At 36.2% G+C, this 22,387-nt stretch overlaps 1 protein-coding gene across 2 annotated transcripts in view; it reads right to left on the reverse strand.

Moving 5' to 3' along the window:
* S1PR3 (sphingosine-1-phosphate receptor 3) overlaps window positions 1-22,387 on the reverse strand; it is a 34,555-nt gene that overhangs the window by 3,631 nt on the left and 8,537 nt on the right. The window contains exon 2 of one of the 2 annotated variants that reach the window (XM_069087804.1): window positions 954-990. The exons of the other annotated variant lie outside the window; for it this stretch is intronic. The gene's annotated coding sequence lies outside the window, so the exon portion shown is untranslated. The remainder of the gene's footprint in view (window positions 1-953; window positions 991-22,387) is intronic. 2 annotated transcript variants of the gene reach the window in all.

Consider the following 22,387-nt stretch of genomic DNA (forward strand, 5'->3'; position numbering starts at 1 on the left):
ATCTATCTATCTATCTATCTATCTATCTATCTATCTATCTATCTATCTCAAAGAATTATATAGCTTTGGGGATAAAAACTCTGTATGAGAGAAGGCAAGGTAAAGGCCTAGGTAGTAGAGTGAAGCACAGCACGGCAAAAAAAGAGATTGAGGCAAAGTCTACAAAGACCGTAACAGACATTAGATAAAGAGAGAGCTTGAATTTAATATTTCAAAAGTTTTCATCCCACTTAGGGACACCAAGAGGATAAAAAGGGAACAAATAAGGGCATAGCCTAGGATTCAGAAAATAAATTCAGCATTAGACTTGAAGGGAAGAGAAATAATGAGCACAGAGCAAAGGAAGACATCTTTTAACAGAGTACAGTAAAAGAAGTGATTAAAAACAAGAACAGGCTGGAAGAGTAGAGAACATTTTAGACTAGTCACTGAGGTTAATGAGGAAAGTGGAAGAAATATATAAACAAAATAAAGAGAAACCAACAATGTAGGTAAATTCAAAGAGCTTTGAATAGGATAGGCAAATGGAAGCAAGGGAAGAAGAGAGTGTTAAATATGAATCTCCAAGTGGTATAAGCAAAATTAATTGCAAGGACAAAATACAAAAGAAATAAATGGACAATATAAATAATAGCAATAACTTTAGATGAGAATGGTTTAAACAACCTATTAAAAAGTGTAAGAGAATGACTAAGAAAAGAAGGTCCAACAATATTTTATATGCAAAAACCAAGTAAAAACAAATATACACATATAGAATGAAAATGAGAAGCTAGAACAAAATTTACTATGCCTAAGAAATAAGACAAAAGAGCAGAAGTTACAAGTGTGCTATCAGATACAACAAAAATTAAAATCCCCATTATAAGGTGAGAATTTTAGCAACAGGTATAATACAAGAGAAAGAAATTAAAGGCATGAATATAGGTAAAGACAAAAAGAAAAAAAATTACCTCTATTTTCCAATGGCATAATTCCAATGACGGTTTACTTTAATAAAAAAAAAACAAAAAACAAAATCCAGTGAATCATCAAAAAGACTAATTCAGAAATTGAATAGCTTCAGTAAAGTGACAGGTAACAAAACAAATATGAAAAAAACAGTAGCATTTCTATCTACCAATAACAACATCCAGAAGAAAATATAGAAAGGGAATTAATATGCAAAATAAGTACAAAATGCATAAAGTATATGAATCAACCTACCAAGTCATAACTCAAGATTAGAATAGAAATGATTAATATTTTTAAAGAATTAAAGGACTTAAACAACTAGAAAGATATTCATTGCTAATTGCTGTACCATATCAATATAATAAAACATTACCATTCTTCCAGATTTAGTGGCATATTATTTAAACTAACAATGAGATATTTTATAAAGTTAGACAAAATAATTCACTTGGAGTTACAAAAAGACTAGAATTTCAAGAGAAATACAGAAAAATGTAGGAATGAAAAGGGAATGATACCTTCCCTTTTGTACTTGTCAAAGCATGTGATAAAACAGTAATCATCAAATTTACTTGGAGTTTGTTTAAAAACAGCAAAGTAGATCCATGAAATTTTTTAGATTGAGATAGATTCGAAACTCCACAACCAAACTGTCTCTTAGACATCTTGTAAACTCAACATGTCTAAAACTGAACTGAAAATTCTTATCCCTTTTGAGATAATTACAGCCTTGGATACTGTTGATCTAGATTCCCTTTTAACTCCAGATTTTAGGAATAATTCTCTCTCTCGGTTCTCCTGCTAGCTGTCTAATGAACCTCAGTTTCCTTTGTTGGATCTTTCTCTAAGTCACACTTGTTGATCATGGTTGTCCCCCAGGGTTCTGTCCTGGGTCCCCTTTTCTTCTCCTTCTATGCTATTTGACTTAGTGATCTCTTCAGTTCCCATAGATTCAATTATCATCAATCATCTCTATGATTATGATTCTTATCTACTTATATAGCCTTAATCTCTCTGCCGACATCCAGACTTATATGTTCAGCTGCTTATTAGACATCTTACACTCAACATGTCTAAGACTGAATGCATAATCTTTCAATTCAAAACCTCCTCAGTTTCCGAACTTCACTATTAGTGTTGAGGGTACCACCATCTTCCTAGTTCCCCAGGCTTACAACCTCAGTATCATCTCCAACTCTTCATTTTTTCTTACTTTCCACATTCCATCTATTGCCAAGGCCTGTCAACTTTACTATTGCAAATACAGACACCACCCTGGTGCAGTCCGATATCTCTTCATGCCTGGACTATTGCAATAGCATATTGGCAGCTGTGCCAATATATTTTTTATATGTCTTTTATATATCTTTTAATATTTATTCTATAGAAGATGACCTGATTAGGCATCTTTCACAGTTATGGCTTGAAAGAGGAATTTTTTTTATGTCACCCATATTTTCTATTGTATCCATCCCTTCCCCCTACATTGTCCAAAAAAAAATCGTTATTAAAAATAACTTTAAAAATTACTTTTAATTACGTAAAACAATTGCAAAAAATTCAGCTAAACTAACCAATGCATCAAAAAAATCTAACAATATATTTAATGTTTCACACTGGTAGCTTCCCTTCCCCTGAAAAGAAAAGGGGAAAAGTATCTTCCCATGTGTCTTCTTCGGGTCCAAAAATGATCATGAAAATTTCACTGCATTCAGTTTCATTTTGGAAAGGCTGTCATTCTCTCCATTTAAAATGTTGTAGTCATTGTGTATAATATTTTCTTTGTTTTGTTTGCTTTACATCAGTTCATAGAATGCTTTCCAAACCTCTTTGTATTCATAATTTCTTAAAGTTCAATAATATTGCATTATATTCATGGAACATTGGTTTAGCCAATCCTCAATTAAAAGGCATCTTCTTCTCTCAGTTCTTTGATACCACTAAAATGTAAACATTTTGGTAAATATGTTTCCTTTCTTTCTGACATTGACCTCTTTCTGGTATATGGTAGATGAGGGAGCAGTAAGAAATTTTGAGGAAAAAAGGGGCATTGGTAACAACAACAATAACAGATATTCCTCTGTCTCCAACTCAATGTTACATTTACTATAGAGAAAACTGGAATGCAGGCTGAATGAGGTTTTTCCACACTGACATATTATTTCCAGTCACCTGCCTGCTGCTGCACTGGACCACCAGACTTTTGGAGACCTTTCCTTGGGGACACAACCCTCTGGACTCTGGAACTCTTGCCCTGGGGTCTAAGCTGTCTTGATTTTCTGGATGAAAGTCTTCCTTTGGCTCTATGAGAATGTGAACCTTAGATGGCAATGATGCCCTTTAAGAGCAGTCCCTCTTTTGGCTTTGGCTCTATGAATCTGAAGATGTACTGTCATGATGGGTTCCTTAGAGGCATGGTTGGACTTAGTGCCATCCTCAGGGCCTAATCCCCAAGTGGAGGGGACTGAGGCATGCTAAGATGCCTCTCATTTAGTGCAACCTCTCAGCTCCTAATTTCTTCATTATCAGAAGCGTAGGTACCTTTCCTGAAGCTCACTGAAGCTTGAGCTCTTTATTTAAACTGGCCTTCTTTTTGTTTCTCGCATGCAATATTCTGCCTCCTGTGTCTGTGCTTTTGAACCGGTTCTTCCCTAGTCCTCAAGTTCACCTCTTCCTCAACTCCACCCCACAAAATGCCCTGCCTTCAAAATATAGCCCAAAGACCATACCTGCTACAAGAAACTTTCTGAACTTCCCGACTACTGGTATCCTTCCTCTTAAACTACCTTATATTTTTATATTCATTGTCTATGTGTTTATTCTGTGAGAATATGTATAAATACAGAATAAAACAAAGAAAATATTTATACTCATACACAGACACATATTGTTTCTTGTCTCCCACATTAGGATATAAATTCCTTGAGGGAAAGAATTATTTCATTCATTGAATTTGTATACCCGGTGCCTAATACATTATCTGGCATATACACTCAATAAATATTTGTTGATTAATTAATATGCTTAGCAGCAAAACCACTGAGTTGAGGGTTATAGATATTTTAGTCACTCTCTTCATATTTCAAATTGTTTTCCAGAATGGCTGGATCAGTTTGCAGATCTACTAAAAATGCATTAATGTACCTTTCCCCATCTCTCATCTTTGTCAAGTTAAAGATGTGAAGTGAAGCCTCAGGGCTGTTTTGATTTGTATTTTTCTTATTACAAGTAATGTGGAACATTCTTTCATATGATTGTTGATATTTTGCAATTTTTTGAAAACTATCCATATTTTTTGACTCTATATATTAGAGAATGGCTTTTGATTACTTCTAACTTTTGTTTGCCTAAGAATTCACTTAGGAGGAGAATTGTTAAATAAATAAAGAATTGTTAAAATGGATAAAAGATTATTTCAGTTACATGAAATTGAAATGCTTTTTCATTAATAGAGTGAATACATTGAGACTAAGAAGTGAAGTAGGGAGATTGAAAAAAATTTCATCCTTTATTTCTCATATGTATCTACTATCTATATACATATTGGGAATTAACACAAATATATAGTACTAAAAGCCTTTCCAAAATGGTCATTAATTAGTCAAGTAATAATTAGTAGTCAAAGTAAATTAGCAAACAATTCTCGAAAAAAGAATTGAAAATCCTAACAACTATATGTAATATTGCTACAAATTATAAATGCAAAGGAAATAGAAATCAAAACATCTCTTCTGGGGTTTCACGTCAAATTTCCAAAATAAAGAAATATGACAAAAGATAGGAATTGTCAATGTTATAGAACTTTTAGGTATACAAATAGACTGTTGGATGCATTCAATCCAACAATTCTATAAAGAAATTTGAAATTACTCAATTATCAAAATGTTTTATACCCTCTAGGAATATAGGAAGTCATTGATATACATAAAAATTTTATAGAATTTTTTTGTAATTGCAAAAAATAAGACTTTAAGAAATGATTAATAAGTACTATACAGGGAGACTTAAAAATAAGAAGAGATGATCCAGAGCAAAGCAAACAGAACCAACAAAACAGAATATGCTATGACTACAGCAATGTAAATGAAAAGGACAATAACAAATATCAAAATTAAACAATATATGTTTATAAGAATTATCCTTGATCCCCAAAGAGGAAAAATGAGAACATGCTTCTCTCTCTCCTTTGTAGAGGTGGGGGAATATGGAGGTAAAACAGTTTATAAAGTTGGATTTTATTGATGTGTTGGTTTTAGCAAATGACAATCCCCCCGCCCCTTAAATGTTTGGTTATAAAGGGGTAGCTTTCTGGGTGTGGGTAGCAGAGAACAACATATTTGGAACAAAGGTATTGTGTAAACAAAAGATATCAATAAAATTGTTTTATATGCACACATCAAGCTTATAGGTAATTGAAGGATGCCATTAAGCATAATTTAGAATTGCTGTCTAGAGCTGCTCTGGATTGGGAAATTGACTGTATGAGTGCCAAACCCAGTTAATCATATAATGGCATGCATACTTAAATACAGCCTTTCATCTGGGGATCTCAAAACTTACAAATGCTACCTAATTAATTCTCAGAATACCCACAAGGTAGCTGGCAAGAATTTTCATCTCCCTTTCATAAAGAAAGAAATGAAAGATTTTCTCATATCAAAGAAATGGTTAAGATGGCATCTAAATCCATGTACACTGTCTTTTCAGTGTTCCACTTCAAAAGATTCATAGTAAGAATGCATCATTGCCATAGATCCCTAACCTTTTAAGGTGACATAATGGGGGAAATCAAGTCACCTACTATCCAGGAAAATGGAACAAATTAAGCATCTACTCTGCTATAGATGCTGAGGTACAAAGATGAAAAATGTTGCAATGTGCTTCCCATCTAATATGGCATTTTGTCTAATGACACTCCTGGAGATGGATGGATGGATGGGGCTGTGCATTGGGGTTAGTATAACATTTCTTGTGTTTCTATCTGACTAGAGTACTTAACGAGAAAAAGGCATAGACTCAACTCCTTCATATTGTCTGCTTTCTTGATTTCTAGTAATGTTGGTAAGAATTAACCCTAAAACTGTGTGGAGAAAAAAAATAAAAATTAAAGTGAAACTTATAAGTTACAATTTAAAATTAAAGGGGCAAAAATGTGAATTTGCTTTAGAGTATAAGATCACATCAGTTAGAGATTGAAAATCATTTAGTTAAACTACTCAATTTACATATTGGGCCTTGAAACAGGAAGAGTATTTTCCAAGGTCACATAGTTGCCAGAGTCTTAAGTAAAATCACTTAAATTCCAGTTGAAGCACTTTTAAAATTGGCCTTAATGAATCATAAATATAATAATAAAGCAAAAAAAGGAGATGTATTTAATCTGGAAAGAAATTACTTTCAAATTTGTTTTTAAAATATGAGAAGGAAGCCCACTAGAAAGGTGAACAAGTACAGAGACTTATTACAATTCTGATTCTATAATAGATTTACTTTATGACCCTGAGTAAGGCACTTCCCACCCTAGTCCCCTCTTGTTTTCTCTATTGAATGGGTATAATAATGCATTTTTTTCATAGACTTGGTGTGAAGAACAGCAAATATAGTATCATTGACCACAGTATATCCATTAAAAGGGATATATTTTTAGATGGACCCATTTTAAAATTTTAAATTAATTTCATTTATATATTTAGAAATTTAACTAAAACAAAAGTAAGCTATTCTTTTTTGTTTTTGAAGAAGGGAAGGTAGGGCAACTGGGGTTAAGCGACTTGCTCAAGGTCACACGGCTAGTTTTTGTGTTGTGTCTGAGGCTGGATTTGACCTCAGATCCTCCTGACTTAAGGGCCCGTGCTCTATTCACTGCACCACCTAGCCACCTCCCCAAAATAAGCTACTCTTAAACAGCCCACTGTGTACTGTGGTGAATAAAGTTAACTACTATCTCTAACAGAGTTCTTGCCTGTACAAACTGAGTTTCAGTCTTAGTCAAAAGGATGACTCCTTATCCTTGCTGGGGCCCTGCTTTTTTTGAAATATGTCAGACTTGGAGGATTTATCCACTGATATTGCCACCACTATGGAGGGGTATAGGGCATTTCACTGAATGCCAAATAATATAATGACATTACCGATCAACTCCCTTCAAAGGAAGTAGGAGTCTTGTATTTTGATTCAGTCTGAGGGCATTAGAAGGAAAGGAAAACCCAACAGGTTTTAACTGTCTATAGAACCCTACCAGGATTTCTAAAACTATGCTGATCTTTCTGAGGTATATAGCGGAGGCCTTGTTTTAGGTCACTTCCAAATTTATCAAAAATGTCTGGTCTTTTTAGAGTTTCTATGCTCATTATCAGTCAGAATGTGGGGTCACAGGACTTCTGAATTCCAAAAACTTCCTTGCTTCATAAACGAACAGTTTTTCCTGCACGTTCAGACAAAAGTAGAACTTCAGCAGGCCCATTGTGGCACTCTAAAATGGCATGAAGGAATTAATAATCATATTATCACAATTGTAGGCTCACTAAAGCCAGGACTCATGTCTTATCTGAGCTTTGTATGCCATCCCGCTCCTAGCACAGTGTCTGAATAGAGTAAGGACTTAATGTGAGTTATATTGCAAGGAATCTCTCTGGTCTTATTCCCTCACCTAAAACCTCTAAGGTCCCTTTCCATTTCTGAAGTTCTCTGAATATGTAAGGAAGGTGGTGGCAATATAGAGTGGTGTATAGAGGGCCAGGATAGGAAATGAACTGGCCTGAAGCATTCTTTTATTTTCCAAGGTTCTTTCCCTTAAGGCCACTGTTTGAACTGTATCATGCCCAGGGCAGAGGGTTAGGGTCTAAACCTCTGTCCCCTTCATTTCACCTGTATGCCTAGTCATCACAGCTCTTTTGCCCTGACTTTCCCTACACAACAGTGAAGCACACAGATGAAAAAACAGTTATGATTGATAATAAATCTTCATTAAATTGGGAGGTGGTTTTAATTAAAATGGAATGTGCACATAGGGTTTAAAAGCACATTATTTAATATGGATTCGGCATCTACCATCTCTGATAAAAAAGAGAGAGAAAAGGACTTTACCATCAGCATGTGGTTCCTCTTTGTCCTTCGATGAGAGGACCGATGGCATCAGGAGAGTAATATCTTGACTTGCAAGTGAATTGGGTTTAAGCGGGGCAGGGTTGAGCAAAGTCATCAGAGTTATCAGAGACCGGAAGCAAGACACAGGTCAGGACAACTGTTGATGGCCTGGATGAAGTGGGACACCTTGGGCTTTCCAAGCTAAGTCCTTCTCAGGTTTCAGTTTGTCTACTGTCTACTGTCCTCTCTCTTAGAGGAAATTCAGCACTGGTCTCAAACTATGTCTGAGGTAAAGGTTGCTGGGGCAACAGAAGAGCCTAGTTCTTCTCGAATAACAACCCACAGGCCACTTCCCATCTTTAATCTGCTTCTCTAACCTCCATTCCATCTCCTTCCTTTGGTTTGCTCTCAATCAAATCATGCACCCAGAATACTGACTGTATGAATATTTCTCATTTCTTCTCACTAGTCTTTTGTCCTCATTTTTTGATACAATAGAAGAAGGAACTTCCTGAGGAGAGTGACCATCTTGCTATTCCCAGAGGCTCATTCATGAGAGGGAACAGGCATTTCCTCTCAGCCCTGAAAGCAATGTGGACCGTCCTGATTTCTGAGTCAGAAGATGGGCTACCAATGAATTTTTAAAAACATGTAAGCAGTTTATGAGAGAATGAACTGAAGGAAGGGAACTGGAAATGAATGATCTAAGCAAAATGATACTCTTCAGGCCTGCTCAGAATTCAATAAGTCAAAGTCTAGAAAAATGGAGAGAGCTGAGATAGAGAGATGGAGAGAAAGGGAAGACTGAGGGGTGGGAGAGAAAGGGAAGATCCAGGTCTCTCTAGGCACCTTGGATGTGTTGTGTTTATCCTCCAGTTTTGAAGAGGACCACGGCATCAGGGAAATGATGACGTGACTTGCAGTTGACTTGGATTTGAGTGAGGGAGGGCTGTACAAGGTCACCAGCCTCACTTTCTCCTCCAGAGCCATCTAGGTCCAGTAACAAGATATTCAATTGGATGACTGGAGAAGACTCTGCATCGAGGAACAAAGAACTTGGACAGAAATTTCCAGTCAAAGGTCTACTTTTTCCTCAAATTTTCCTAATGGTATGTATATATGTATGTGTGCATGTGCACATGTGTAATATGTGTGCAATAACACACACACACATGACTGTAAGCTCCTTGAAGGCAAGAATTATCTTTGGTCCCTTTTTGTATCCCCAGCACAGTACCTGATATATAGTAGATGCCTAATAAACATTTATTGAATTGAATATTTTTGTATGTGTGTATACAAGCACAAATATACATATAAGTATATCTGTATTTATCTGTGTACATATTCCATAAGAATAATAAATGCTGAAGGTGAATGAGTCTCATAATTAAACCATGTTCTGAGCAGGAGGAGATAAAGCTTTTAGCCCACCTCCAATTTTAAAGTGAACCCCCTCATTAACTGTTCACCAATCAGGGTTGATTTCTCTTGGTAGGGGCATTCATTTGCAAAAAAATATTTAAGGCATTTGGTGTCTCCATTAGGTATCTTTGGTTACCAAGATTAACCGTTGACTATCAATTTATTGTCAGCTATCCTAATTAACAAATTGATTATTAATTACACGGAAACTCTTTCTTAGGGTTTTCATTTGTCTCAACCACAACCATGGAGCACAGAGGGGAAGGTCTGTTGAATCTGTGACTCAGGTCTAGGAGACTTGTAATAAGAGATGTGGTACAGTTGCAGAAGTAGACAAAGTCATACATGTGGGCAAAGGTCTGTAAGGAGGCATGGCCTTGGCAGCACATTTATTAAGTATTACAGAAGTCCATTAACAATTGTAAGAAGTTGCTAAAAAAATAGAAAGCCCTGATGACTGGTTTGGTTGTGGAAAAAGTGGTGACACTCAGGAAAATGCAGCTTCAAGTACGACTGGCACAAATTCTTGTGGAGGGCCCAATGAAGGAAAGGAGGAAACCTTTACTGGTCACACTGATTCAACAGTAAGGACCTACCGCAAACCTATGGGCATATGAAAGTATGACCAAATCCATTTTATGTAGAAGTACAAAGCATCAGGGGAACAGAAATTATGACAATACAAGAAAATCACTTAGAATGGGCAGGAAGGTGATGTAGTTACCGATGAAGAATTAGATTTAGAGTGAGGAGGACTCAAGTTTGCATTCTTTCTCAAACTATTACTAATTCTGTGACCTATTACTGATTCTGTGACTCTGGGCAAGTATCCTAAATTCTTTCAACCTCAGTTTTCTCATCTGTAAAATAGGGATATTAATAACATTGACCTGTGATGATTCATCACGATGATACATATAAAGCACTTTGCAAACTTCAGAGCAATATACAAATGCTAACTATTTAATTGGCTGGGAGATGCTGCTCTGAAGCCTTTAATTGGAAAGTCAGTGTGGTTAAACTTGTCAAGTATGTGGTTCTAAGCAAGGAAACAAGTTTGAAAGACTTAAGAACGTAAATGAATGCAATGCCGATTAATGCTACAGTACCACTCCAGAGGACTGATGATGAAGCATACTTCCCACCTTTTGACAGAAACATCATAGATTGAAAGTTTAGAATGAAACATTCACTTTCAGACAAATATGTTTTGCTTGACCAAATTTATTTGGTAGAAGGGAGGTTTTTTTTGGGGAAGAGGGAGAGTAGGAAATAGGGCAGAGAACTGAGAAAGAGGTGAAAAGTGAAAGTGTAACAAAAAATAGAAAAGAAAAGAATATCAATGAAATATTTCTTTTAAAATGAAGAGAAGGGAATAAAAGAAAGTTCAGAGGCAAATAGAAAACATAGCTTTGGAACAAGGATGTTGAACTTATATTATACTTTAAAAATTAAGCTGTATATAGTAGAGATTTGCAATTTCACATACAATCTCTTCTCTCCTTTGTACATAGATATGTTCATGTTTGTTGAAGTCTGTCACATTCAGAAAAGAAAAATTAAAATTAAAATCCTGAGAAAAGAAAAGCCAGACAGAGGAGAATAGTTTTACCCAGAATCAGTTCCAGATGTCCATCTTCCATTATGAATTAATGATTCATTTTCTCTACATGGGGCAACTTAAAACAATAAATGAAGCAAAAAGGAGGGATTTCTATTTAAAACTTAGCCAGCTCCTTCAAGAAAATGAAAAGGTTTGTGAAATGATGGGAAAATATTCTTTGGCTGACATATGGTGCTATAGCTTAGAAAATGACAAGTATCTGAGATTATGAGGGCTTCATTCTTTATCTGAAATTAGACAGCTCCTCCAGACTGTTAGGATATCAACAACTGTTCCCAGTAATATTTCCTAGAAAGCTAGAATAAACAATTTTTATTTTATTTAATTCACATAATTTCAAAAAGAAATAAATAGTTCTTATTGGTATATAACTTTTCTGAAATGTCTATTTCCCATGGTTTCTGGTTTCTTTCTTGGAAGACAACTATTTTTATTAACAAGATCGCTCCCTTTCTCAAAAAAAGAATAACATGCATAAGTGCCAAATTCTTTCAAAACTTTGACCTTTGAAATAGAATTTTAATGAGCTAAAATTTGATCTTTGACCCATGATAATTATAATTCAATTAAAATAAGCACATAGTATTTTCTTCTTTTCTTCTTCAATGCCCCATATGTATTCTATCTCATCAAGTTTCCTGTTCCTAAACTGGAACTAGAGAGAATTCCATGGTGGCTCTATTTAGGTGGCAAAATAAGATTTGAATGTTTATGTCAATTATATTTAATAATGATAAAAGCTGATATTTACATAGTGACTTAGAGTTACAAAGAGGCACATCACTACTTAAAAATATGTGTGTGTGTGTGTGTGTGTGTATATATATATATATATAAACATATTTTACAGATGAGAAAACACTAAGGGAATGCCTTGCCTTAGGTTACACATCTAGTCAGTGCTTGGGCTTAGATGACCCCTAAGGATTCTCTGATTCAAGCTTCTAAATGTGCAGACCCTTTCTATGAATCCTTACTCTGAAAGAGTGGGAGGAGTTTTAGCTGTTCTGCAGAAATAAGCTACTCCTTGTGACATTATTCTAACTAAAGAATATTAAGATGACCAACTCTACTTTGGCTTTTATTAAGAAATTTCATGATTTGAGTAATGGAATGGTGTCCTCAAGGTTAAGTTTGGAATTTTCTCACTGATATATAGAGTGATCTTGCTTTCTTTCCATGGCTTTGTCAGTATAAAACAAAAATTCTAAATGAAAAATGAAAAATCAATGGATTGGTTTATCTCTATGCTATTAAATAATCAGTTCATCGATAACGATAGGCAAGTTATTTAGCTTCTCGGAGTCTTATTTTCCTAATTTGTAAAAAAAAGAAGTCACCACTTCATATGCTGTCAAAAGAACATGGAGAAAAACTCAAAATTATGTTGATTGGATTCACTAGAAACTTATGTTACATAATCTCAATTGGACCTTCATTTCAGAAGGGTAATCTTATACCCCCTCAACTAACTCACCATCTCATTCATCACAGCATTTTTTGTAAACCTTTTCCTCCTTCCTCAAAACTCCTATTATACCCCCTCCCTCCGCTCTTCTCAGCTGATGAGGTTGCTTCATACTTCATGGAAAAAATTGAGGCATTTTCTTCAAGAGAAATGCTCTTCTTAACCCCTGACCTCACATCATTTAGATGTTTTTATCCATTTTGTCTTCCTTTACCTATGTATCACATGAAGAACTGGTCCCTTTTCTTGAGAAGGCTAACTCCCATACCTCCACATTTTATCCATACCTCCATTTTATTCTATCTCCTCCATAAGATGGTGCCATACTTTCTTTTTTTTTTAAGCAATCAGGGTTAAGTAACTTGCTCAAGGTTACACGGCCAGTTATTTCTGGGTGTGGTGCTGAGTATCTGAGCCCAGATTTGATCCCCAGGTCATCCCAACACTGGAGCCAGTGCTCTTACTCACTGAGCCACCTGGCCACCCAAAGTGCAATACTTTCTTAAAAAAAAAATCACTGTCTCCCCACGTACTGGTGGCTTCTCTGATTTCCACAAACATGTTAATATTTCCCTCATCCTTAAAGAAGTCACTTGTTTGATTCATCCATTTCCTTTAGCTATAATCCTATATTTCTCCTTTATTTTGTGGCTAAACTCTTAAAGAAAGCCACCTATATTTAAAACTTCTGCTTCTCTTCTAAATTCTTTGCAGTCTAGCTTCCAACTTCATTATTCAATTGAAACTACTCACTCCAGTTACCAGTGACCTCTTAATTGCCAAATCTAATGACTTTTTCTCAAACCTCCTTTTTGTCATCTCTGTAGCCTTTGATAATGTTGATAACTCTTTTCTCCTCTCCCCTCCCCTCCCCTTCCCTTCCCTTCCCCTTCTCTCCCCTTCCCTTTCTTTCCCTTCTTTTTTCTCCCCTCCTCTTCTCCTCCTTCCTCCTCCTCCTCCCCCTCCCCTTCTCTCTCTCTCTCTCTCTCTCTCTCTCTGTCTGTTTCTCTGCAATAGAGCTGTCTTCCAATTATCCTCCTGCCCCTCTTACCACTCCTCAAGTTTCTTTTGCTTGATATTCATCCATGTCATGATTGCTATCCATTGGTTTGCAAAGGTCTGCTCTGGGTCCTCTTCTCTTTTTATACTGTCTTGCTTGGTGGGTTCATATCAGCTTCCTTGGATTCAATTATCATCTCTTTGCAGATGATTTTCAGACATATATGTACATACACACACAGAGTCGCCTCTCACCTGACCTCCTGTCTTGCATCTCCAACTGCCTATTGGGCATATAAAATTGAATGCCCTGTAGCTATTTGAAATTCAACATGCTCAAGACAGAACTTAATATCTTTCTCTCAACAATCATCTACTTCCAAACTTCCCTTTTACTGCCAAGATCACCACCATCTTCCCAGTTATCAAGGCTCACAACTTCAATACTGTCTTTGACTCCTCACTCTCTCTTACCCCACAGATCCATCTGTTGCTAAGTCCTATTGATGCTACCTTTGCATTATCATTTTCCCTCCCTCCCCACCCTCTACTTTCTGCCCTCTGACATTCTGGTACAGATCTTCATCACTTCATGCCTAGACTATAATAGCAACCTTTTGGTTGGTCTCACTACCTGAAGTCTCTTCCCCACTTCAGTTCATTCTATACTCAATATGATCTTCCTAAAGCATCTCACCACCCCTCCAACACTCACACTCTTACCTTGAGGATATTTTTTTTTTGCTTTTTTGGAGGGGGGAAGGTAGGGCAATTGGGGTTAAGTGACTTGTCCAGTGTCACATGGCTATTTTTTTTTGCTTTTTTTTGGAGGGCAATTGGGGTTAAGTGACTTGCTCAAGGTCACACAGCTAGTTTTGTGTTAAGTGTCTGAGGCTGGATTTGAACTCAGGTCCTCATGACTCCAGGGCCAGTGCTCTATTCACTATGCCATCTAGTCACCCCAATCTTGAGGATATGTTTGACTTTTAAAGTCCTTCCCAACTTGTACCCTTCCTTCTTTTCTAGTCTTTACTTTCTCTCCTCCATAAATTCTACTATCACATTATACTGGCCTCCTTGCTTTTTAAACAAGAACACTCTGTCTCTTAATCCTGTGCCTTTTACTTGCTGTTCCCATTCCTGGAATGCTCTATTTCTTCAAGTCTCAGGTAAAACCTTACTTCCTGCAATAATAATGTAATGATAGTAGTGACAATAACTTACAGCATTTAAATAGTGCTTTTAGATTTATAAAGTATCTACAAATATTTTCTCATTTCATTCCCATAACAACTCTAAAGTAGGTATTACTATTGTCTCCATTTTACACATGAGGAAAGTAGAAGTTGTGACTTGCATAAGGTAAGTACATGAGGTAGATTTTGACTCGACTGTTCTTACTCTGGTCCAGTGATCTAATTTCTAATGTACCTAGTTAATGACCTAGCAAAGGCTGTCATTAACACTGCATCCAGCTGCCAGTTTCATCTTCTCCCCACCACTATGTAATACTTTCCTTTTGAGAGTACTTCCCATCTTTTGCCTTAATTTTTTCCTAGCTTTTAATCACTGAAAGGATGTTGCTTCAGACAAACTGAGACCTGGGAAAGATCTTGGCTTAAAAGGGACAAGGTCTCCCACTGCATCTGAGGCCATTACCAGTCATCCTGATCTGTATCTTGCCACTGGACTCAAATGGTTCCAGAGGAGAGAGTCAGGCTGGTGACTTTGTGTGTCCCTACTTCACTTAAATTCAATTCACTTGCAAGTCACGATATCACTTTCCTGATGTCATTGGTCCTCTTTGAGAACAAAGGACAAACAACAGCACCTCCAATTTACACTACATACATTTTATATGTACATAGTTGCTTGCCTGTTGTATCCCTCCATTAGGAGGTGAGTTTTTAAGGGCAGAGACTCTCTTTGCCCCTCCCCTTTTAAATCTCTAAAGGCTTAGCAGAGTGGATCGCACAAAAGGCGGACTTAATGAAGGGCTTTTGACTTGTCAACTTGCTGTCAAGATAGGAGATAGGTTTCTGGGTGAGAGAGTGATCCTAAGATAGTAGGATAGAGGAAAGGTCCTGGCTAGTCCAGTTTTCTACCTGTCCATGCCAAATCCTGCCCTATATCTCAGAACAGTTGAAAAAGGCACCAGAGGAAACAATGATGAAAAAAGCAAAAGGAGAATACTACTACATTCCTCCATTCGATCACCCCAGACTGTTAAGGCCATAGGGGTGAATGGAGCCAACAGTAGGCTATTTCACAGGAAGACAATGTCTGGTTGCAAAAGTGCCCTAGGGCCCTCCAAGAGTCCAGAAGAGTTCTTGTTACAGCCATAGCAGGAGAAAGGGCTAATATAGCTTCCAGGTAGCACGGATGTTTGGAATCACTCCAGGAGATCTGAGACTAGAATGATCTCCAAAACCCAGTCAGATGATCAAGACTGCAGTAGACAATGGAGCTAGACTACCTTAGGTCATTAAGAATGCAGGCAGGGTTGACCAATGTGTGCAGGTTGGGGGCACTCCAAGAAATGTCACTATATTCCTGCTGTGCCACAGCAGAAGACAGTGCCAGCTTCTCAGGCAGAAAATGGTCTCTGTAGGAGGCCTGAGATTAATAAACTATCTATCAAGAAAATCTCTATCTTATTAATTAATCAGAATGAACACTCACCCAATTGAGAGTTTCTAAACAACTTTCAACCTTCAATAACTGAGTAATTGAGTCCTTTCAGTTTTCTCACTCCAGATACTGATCAAAATCTTTTAAGAATCTTCCTAATATTCCTACTCAAGATTAATGCTTTTAATCTTATTTCTTCTATTCAGTAATCACAGGAAGTAATTTTTCCAAAATACATTACACTTGCCTGTTCCTCACAGACTCTTCATAGAACTCTCTGTATAAATCTTGATAACACCACAGTTCAAATAATTCTGTCAAGGAAGAAGTTTCTCCTTACCTTCTTCCTATCCATCTCCTACAGAGGCTCTTCATAAATCTTCTTGGATCACAAATGAAAACTAACTAACTAGCTAACTAACTAACTAACTAACTGACTGACTCTCTCTCTGTGTCTCTCTCTTTGTCTCTCTGTCTCTCATAAATGAAAGTTTGCTATATAAATACATTAAATTCAATAAGGAAATAGGTAGGGGGAGGGAATAAACATTTATATAGTACCTACTATGTGCCAATCAATGTGTTAAGCACTTTACAATTATTATCTCATTTAGTTCTCACAACAACCTTGGGAAGGTAGGTGTTATTATTATTATTTAGATTTGAGAAAACTTTTAATTATGTTATGTGACTTGCCCAGGTTCACATAGCTGTTAGCTCTCTGAGCTTGGATTTGGGTTTGGGTCTTCCTAACTTCAGGCTCTGTGCTCTATACATTGAGTTACCACTTGCCACTAGAGGCAAGGAAAAGTGTGGCGGGGTATGAAGGAAGCTAAGATTGAGGAAGGAACAGTCACAAACAAAATAAATTTCAACTACAGAGTATGTATCATAAATGGGGAATTAAAAGGAGAGAAAAACAATGTAAGAATTATTGATCAGGGACTGTGAAAGATAAAGAGAGGAAGTGTCTCACCCAGGGCTGGGGAACCTCTGGCCTCATGGCCACATGTGACCCTCTACATCCTCAAGTGAGACCCTTAATGAAAAGATCTGTTACGGGGCAGCCAGGTAGCACAGCAAGTAAGAGCACCGGCTCCAGTGTCAGGACGACCTGGGGATCAAATCCGGGCTCAGACACTTAGCACCCACCCAGAAACACCTGTCTGTGTAACCTTGAGCAAGTTACTTAACCCCAATTGATTTGTTCTGTGAATTTTGGATTTAGTCAAAAGATTGCACTTGAGGACTCACAGGGACATATGTGGCCTCGAGGCTACAGGCTACATGATCTAGTCTGTTCTTTTTCTTTCTTTACATCCCTTTTTAAAGAGGGGGTAAGGAGAATATAAAAAGGAAAAATTATAAGAGGAAATAATGAAAGAAAAAAACACAATTAATGTTTATTACTGTAAAAGTGAATGCTATGAATTCACCCATAAAAGAGAAACATAACAGAAGAGATTAGAAAATAAAAATTCAACAATATCTAAATACTTAAAAGAAATGCCAATATTACTACAGGAAGACATAGGCAATTATAACAGCGAACTCAATTTTCCTCTTTTAAGCCTAACAAAATCTAACAACAATAATAATGACAACAACGAACCTCAGAAAAGAGTTAAGGAATTAAAAACAAGTTAGATGTGATAGACTTCTGGTAATTCCTGAATACGAATAAAAAAGGAGTACGTATATTTCTTAGCAGAAAATGGAACTTTACAAAAATTGTCATTATTCAGTCATTTCTGACTTTTTGTGATCCCATTTGGTTTTTTTTTTTTTGGGCAAAGAGATCATAGTAGTTTTCCATTTCCTTCTCCAGCTCAATTTAGAGATGAGGAACTGAGGCAAACAGGGTTAAGTGACTTGCCCAGGATCACATAGCTACTAAGAGTCTAAGGCTGGATTTGAACTTTGGTCTTCCTGACTCCAAGCCTGGTTTTCTATCTACTGTGCAACCTAGTTGTCCCTTTACCAAAATAACCATGTAATAAAGCATAAAACCTTATAAATAAATGTGAAAAATAATATTAAACATCTCCATAACTGACCATGATACAATAAAAATATAACCAATAAATAGCCTTCAAATTTAAATGAAGGCAAAAATAACAAGAGACCAGTGGTGTGAAACTTAAATAGAAATGGGGGCCACTAGACTGTACTTAATTAAGTATCCCTATAAGAGCATATTGATGTAGAGGACCACCTATTAACATTACCCATGTTTTATTTTATGTATAAAAATACTTTCCAATTGCATTTTAATCTTGTTCAGGCTTTACTCAAGAGTATTGTGGGCCACATGTGGCCCACAGAGGTGTTTGACACCTCTGCTCTCAGCAATAAATATGCGAGTAATATAATTAATCATAGAAATCATGGATAATTTCATCAAAGAAAATTTCATTTATGCACCACATATTTTATTATTTGTTCTTTTCTTTCTTTTTAAGCTTTTATTTAGTATTTTATTTTTCCCAGTTACAACTTTTCTTTCTTTTAAAAAAATAATTAGACAATTAATTCTGTTAGTCTGTATCCAGAAAGCTAACTCAGGGATAACCTCCCCATCAATAAGAATTTTTTCCTGTCTGTTAAAATATAATCTATTTCATTTTTCCTAGTGTTATTTGGTGGTTGATTTGTACCAGAGGCCACCAATTATTTTCTTAAACAATGCATATATTAGCATTGGAGCGTGAGGCTTCTCTGTAATCTAAAAGTCATTAGTGTTTCATATAACTTCTTCCTGAACTATGCTTTTCCATATATTTCTCTCCATTCTTACCTTCTCCCCTCTTTGAAGTCACCAAGTATCAGAATATAGGTTGTTTTGATTTGCATGGACATATCTAGTTCTTCATGGAATTTTTCTATCACTTTATCTTTCAGCAACCACTGGTGATGTATACTCTGCAATTATTTTCATGGTGGTCATTTTGAAAATGCTTATCATTAATTCTATAATGTGTGATGACCAACTAGCCTAATTGAAATAGTTTCTTATTGCTATTGGACAATGATAAATCCCCATCTGTAAAACATTTACCAGCACACCTCTGCCAGTAACAGACTAAATCTGTTTTCTGAGGACCAACTGGGCTGATCATGGCAGAATGGTCAGAAAGAGGTCAAAGAGCATATAAGGACAAAGCAATTTTTAAAACATTAGATAATTTGAAAAAAAGTTAACAGGAAGCCAAATTACCATACACAAACATGAAATATGAAATTTCACAACAGATAAAGATAAGGGAATTATCCAAAATAAGTTTGACTAATCACTCATAAGACAACAAAAATTAATAACTAAAATGAAATAGATGTTTGTAAAATTTCAAGATATTCAGACCAACAGAATAAGAAAATTTAAATAAACCAATTTTCATTCTATCAAAAATTTCAAGAAAAATGAATTCTAATAAAATTTTTTGTTGTTGCAAAACAAGAGAAAGAATATATCCTACCAAAGACCTTGCATGACATAAATAAGATACCTAAGCCTAGGACAGATAAAGCAGAGAAATAAAATTGTAAAGCAATATTTCTGATGCATATTGCTATATAAATATTGAATAACATATTGACAAAAGGCCTTATCTTAACAATTGATCAGGTTTGATTTATACCAAGAATTCATGATTGATTTAAAATATGGAAAACTATAAACATGATAGACCTGATTGATAAGAAGAATAATAAAAATGACATGCTTACACCAATAGATGCACAAAGAGGGTTTGATAAAAATAGGAACTACTCTCCAAGGGTAGAGGGCAAAGGAGACAGTTTTAAAAACACAAAAGTAAAATATCAACAGTCATATTGAAAATTCTACAAATTATTAATAAAATGAAAATCACAAATTAAAACCTCACATCATATAGACAAATAAGGTGAAAATAGAAAAATGATAATAATTACTTTTAATAAGTACTTTAATATTAATAATTATGATTTAGTCATAAACAGTCAAAAACATACTTTTTATTGTGGGAAAGATCTGGAAACAAAGTGGATGCTCAACAATTTGGGAATGTTTGAGCAACTTTTGCAATTTGAATATAAAACAATATTATTAAAATATAAGACATAACAAAAGGCATGGATTTTTTAAAAAGCTGGGAAGAGTTGAATGAGCTGCTATAGAGTGAAGTGAACAGAAGCAGAAAGATATTTTATATAGTGATGATAATGATCAAAAGGAAAACCATTTAGAAAGAATTAAGGACTTCAATCAAGCAAATGACGAACTATGGCTCAAAAAGACAGATGAGAAAATGAGTGCAAAAAGGGTCTGGGGTATGCCGAAACCATCTCATATGGAAGGACCCACAGAACCTATTCTTGGTATGCATGAGGACGGGCAAAGACATGGGCATTCTGGGTTGACTTTACTACTTGATTGGTAGGAGTCTCTTTACATTGGTTGCTACTTTCTGAGTTTTAAAATCTTTTTTGATGGAGGCATAGTCATTCTTTCCTGTAGTCAAGGACTCCACTCATGGAAAACATTTCACTGACCCCATGAGATAATGGGGGAAGGCCTGAGGGCCTCCCTCAAGGTAACCCTGGGAAAAGAGCTGTTTGGTCTTGTTTAATTTGTAATTTGTGTTCTAGGTGCAGGGATTGAAGACCCCACCCAGGGAGCTCAAGTCATATGAGAGAAATGATTATTAAATAACCAAATATTTGGAAGATCCAGAATTTTTTCCCTTCCTCATTTGAAGATAGGTCAAAGCTTAGTTCTTTGAAGGGCAGGTTGAATGATGAAATAAAATCTTGTGCTTATTGCCCCACCCAACTAGAAAACCACAAAAAGAATTTAATCTAAGGTGAATTCCAGACCATTGTGCTCTACTCAGGCTCTGGTGGGGATAAATTCTTTGCTTAAATTGCCCATAGATGGGGATTGTTTTGAAATAAATGACATAATCAAATCACATTCCCCCAGTACCTCATTAGAATATGTCCACCTCCCATTATAATATTCATTCTCTTATTACTTGTTAACCAATCAGAATTGATTACTACCCTCAGGAAAACCCATTCTTTGAAGGACATATAAGCATTGAGTGGGTTCCATGAGGGGTCTTTGGCATTCAAGAGTGCCACTGACACCTTTTGCTAATTATATGCTGGCATGATTAATTAAATGATTACTTACCCAGAAGCTATGTCTCTTAAACATTTTATATGTCATATATGGGAGTCTTGGGTCTAGGATTCAAGCCAGATGTTGCAACAAGAAGCCAAGCTTCCAGGTCAAGAATTCTATTCCCTGCACCTAAACCCATTTCTCAAGTCTACCCAGCCTACAGGAAGGCCCTTAAACCTTCTTCCCCACTGTAAGTGAAGGAGTCCTTCATGAGTAGACATGCTGGAAAGAGAGAAAGATTATGCTTCAGTCAGGTACCTTTAAAGAGAAAGGCAACTGCAGTCAATGGAAAGAGTCTGCTCCCAACCATGTGGTAAGCCAACTCAGAAGGTCCCTGCCTGTGACAGTCCTACTGTGTCCCACTAGTAGTTGAGTCTTAAAGAAAGTCAGGGAAGTCAGTTGGCTGGGTTGAGGAGGAAGAGCATTCATTCCAGGCATGAGGGACAGATAGCCAATGAAAATTCTGGAGTTGGGAGACGGTACGTCTTATTCAAATGGATCTTAAGTGGTCTGGGCATGTATCAATTCTCCATTACACATGCTTCCCCATTTTGGTACAGAGTTGATAGACAGTAGGTACAGAATGAAGGATGTTTTCAGACCCTGGCAATGTGTGAATTTGTTTTCCTTGTGTTCACTATGGTTTGGGAGGGAGAAACAGAGGGTCAATGACAGCAAAGACAGGCCTGTCCTCTGTTTTGTTGTGCGCTTTGTTTTGCTTCCCCTTTCATATATGTATAATGTGATTATTGAAAGGTACAGTGAATAACATTTGTATAAGGTAAAACTCACAAAAATCAACATGTGATAAATTTTGAGGAGATATCTAGACTCTTTTGAGGACCAGATAGACAAATTCCCTTAAGATAAATGCACTAAGAGGACGTGTTTGACTGGGATACCATGGCATCCAAGATTTGTGGTGCAATAGCTCATTTGGATGTGATTAACTTTAGAAGCTGCAAAGTTTATAACTACAATATTATAAATTATATATTCCATACAACATATAAATATTGTATTATTTATGATA

The sequence above is a fragment of the Petaurus breviceps genome, unplaced genomic scaffold (assembly GCF_028583685.1).
Source record: "Petaurus breviceps papuanus isolate PSGF00001 unplaced genomic scaffold, PetGlider_PUasm1.0 183, whole genome shotgun sequence".
NCBI lineage: Eukaryota > Metazoa > Chordata > Mammalia > Diprotodontia > Petauridae > Petaurus > Petaurus breviceps.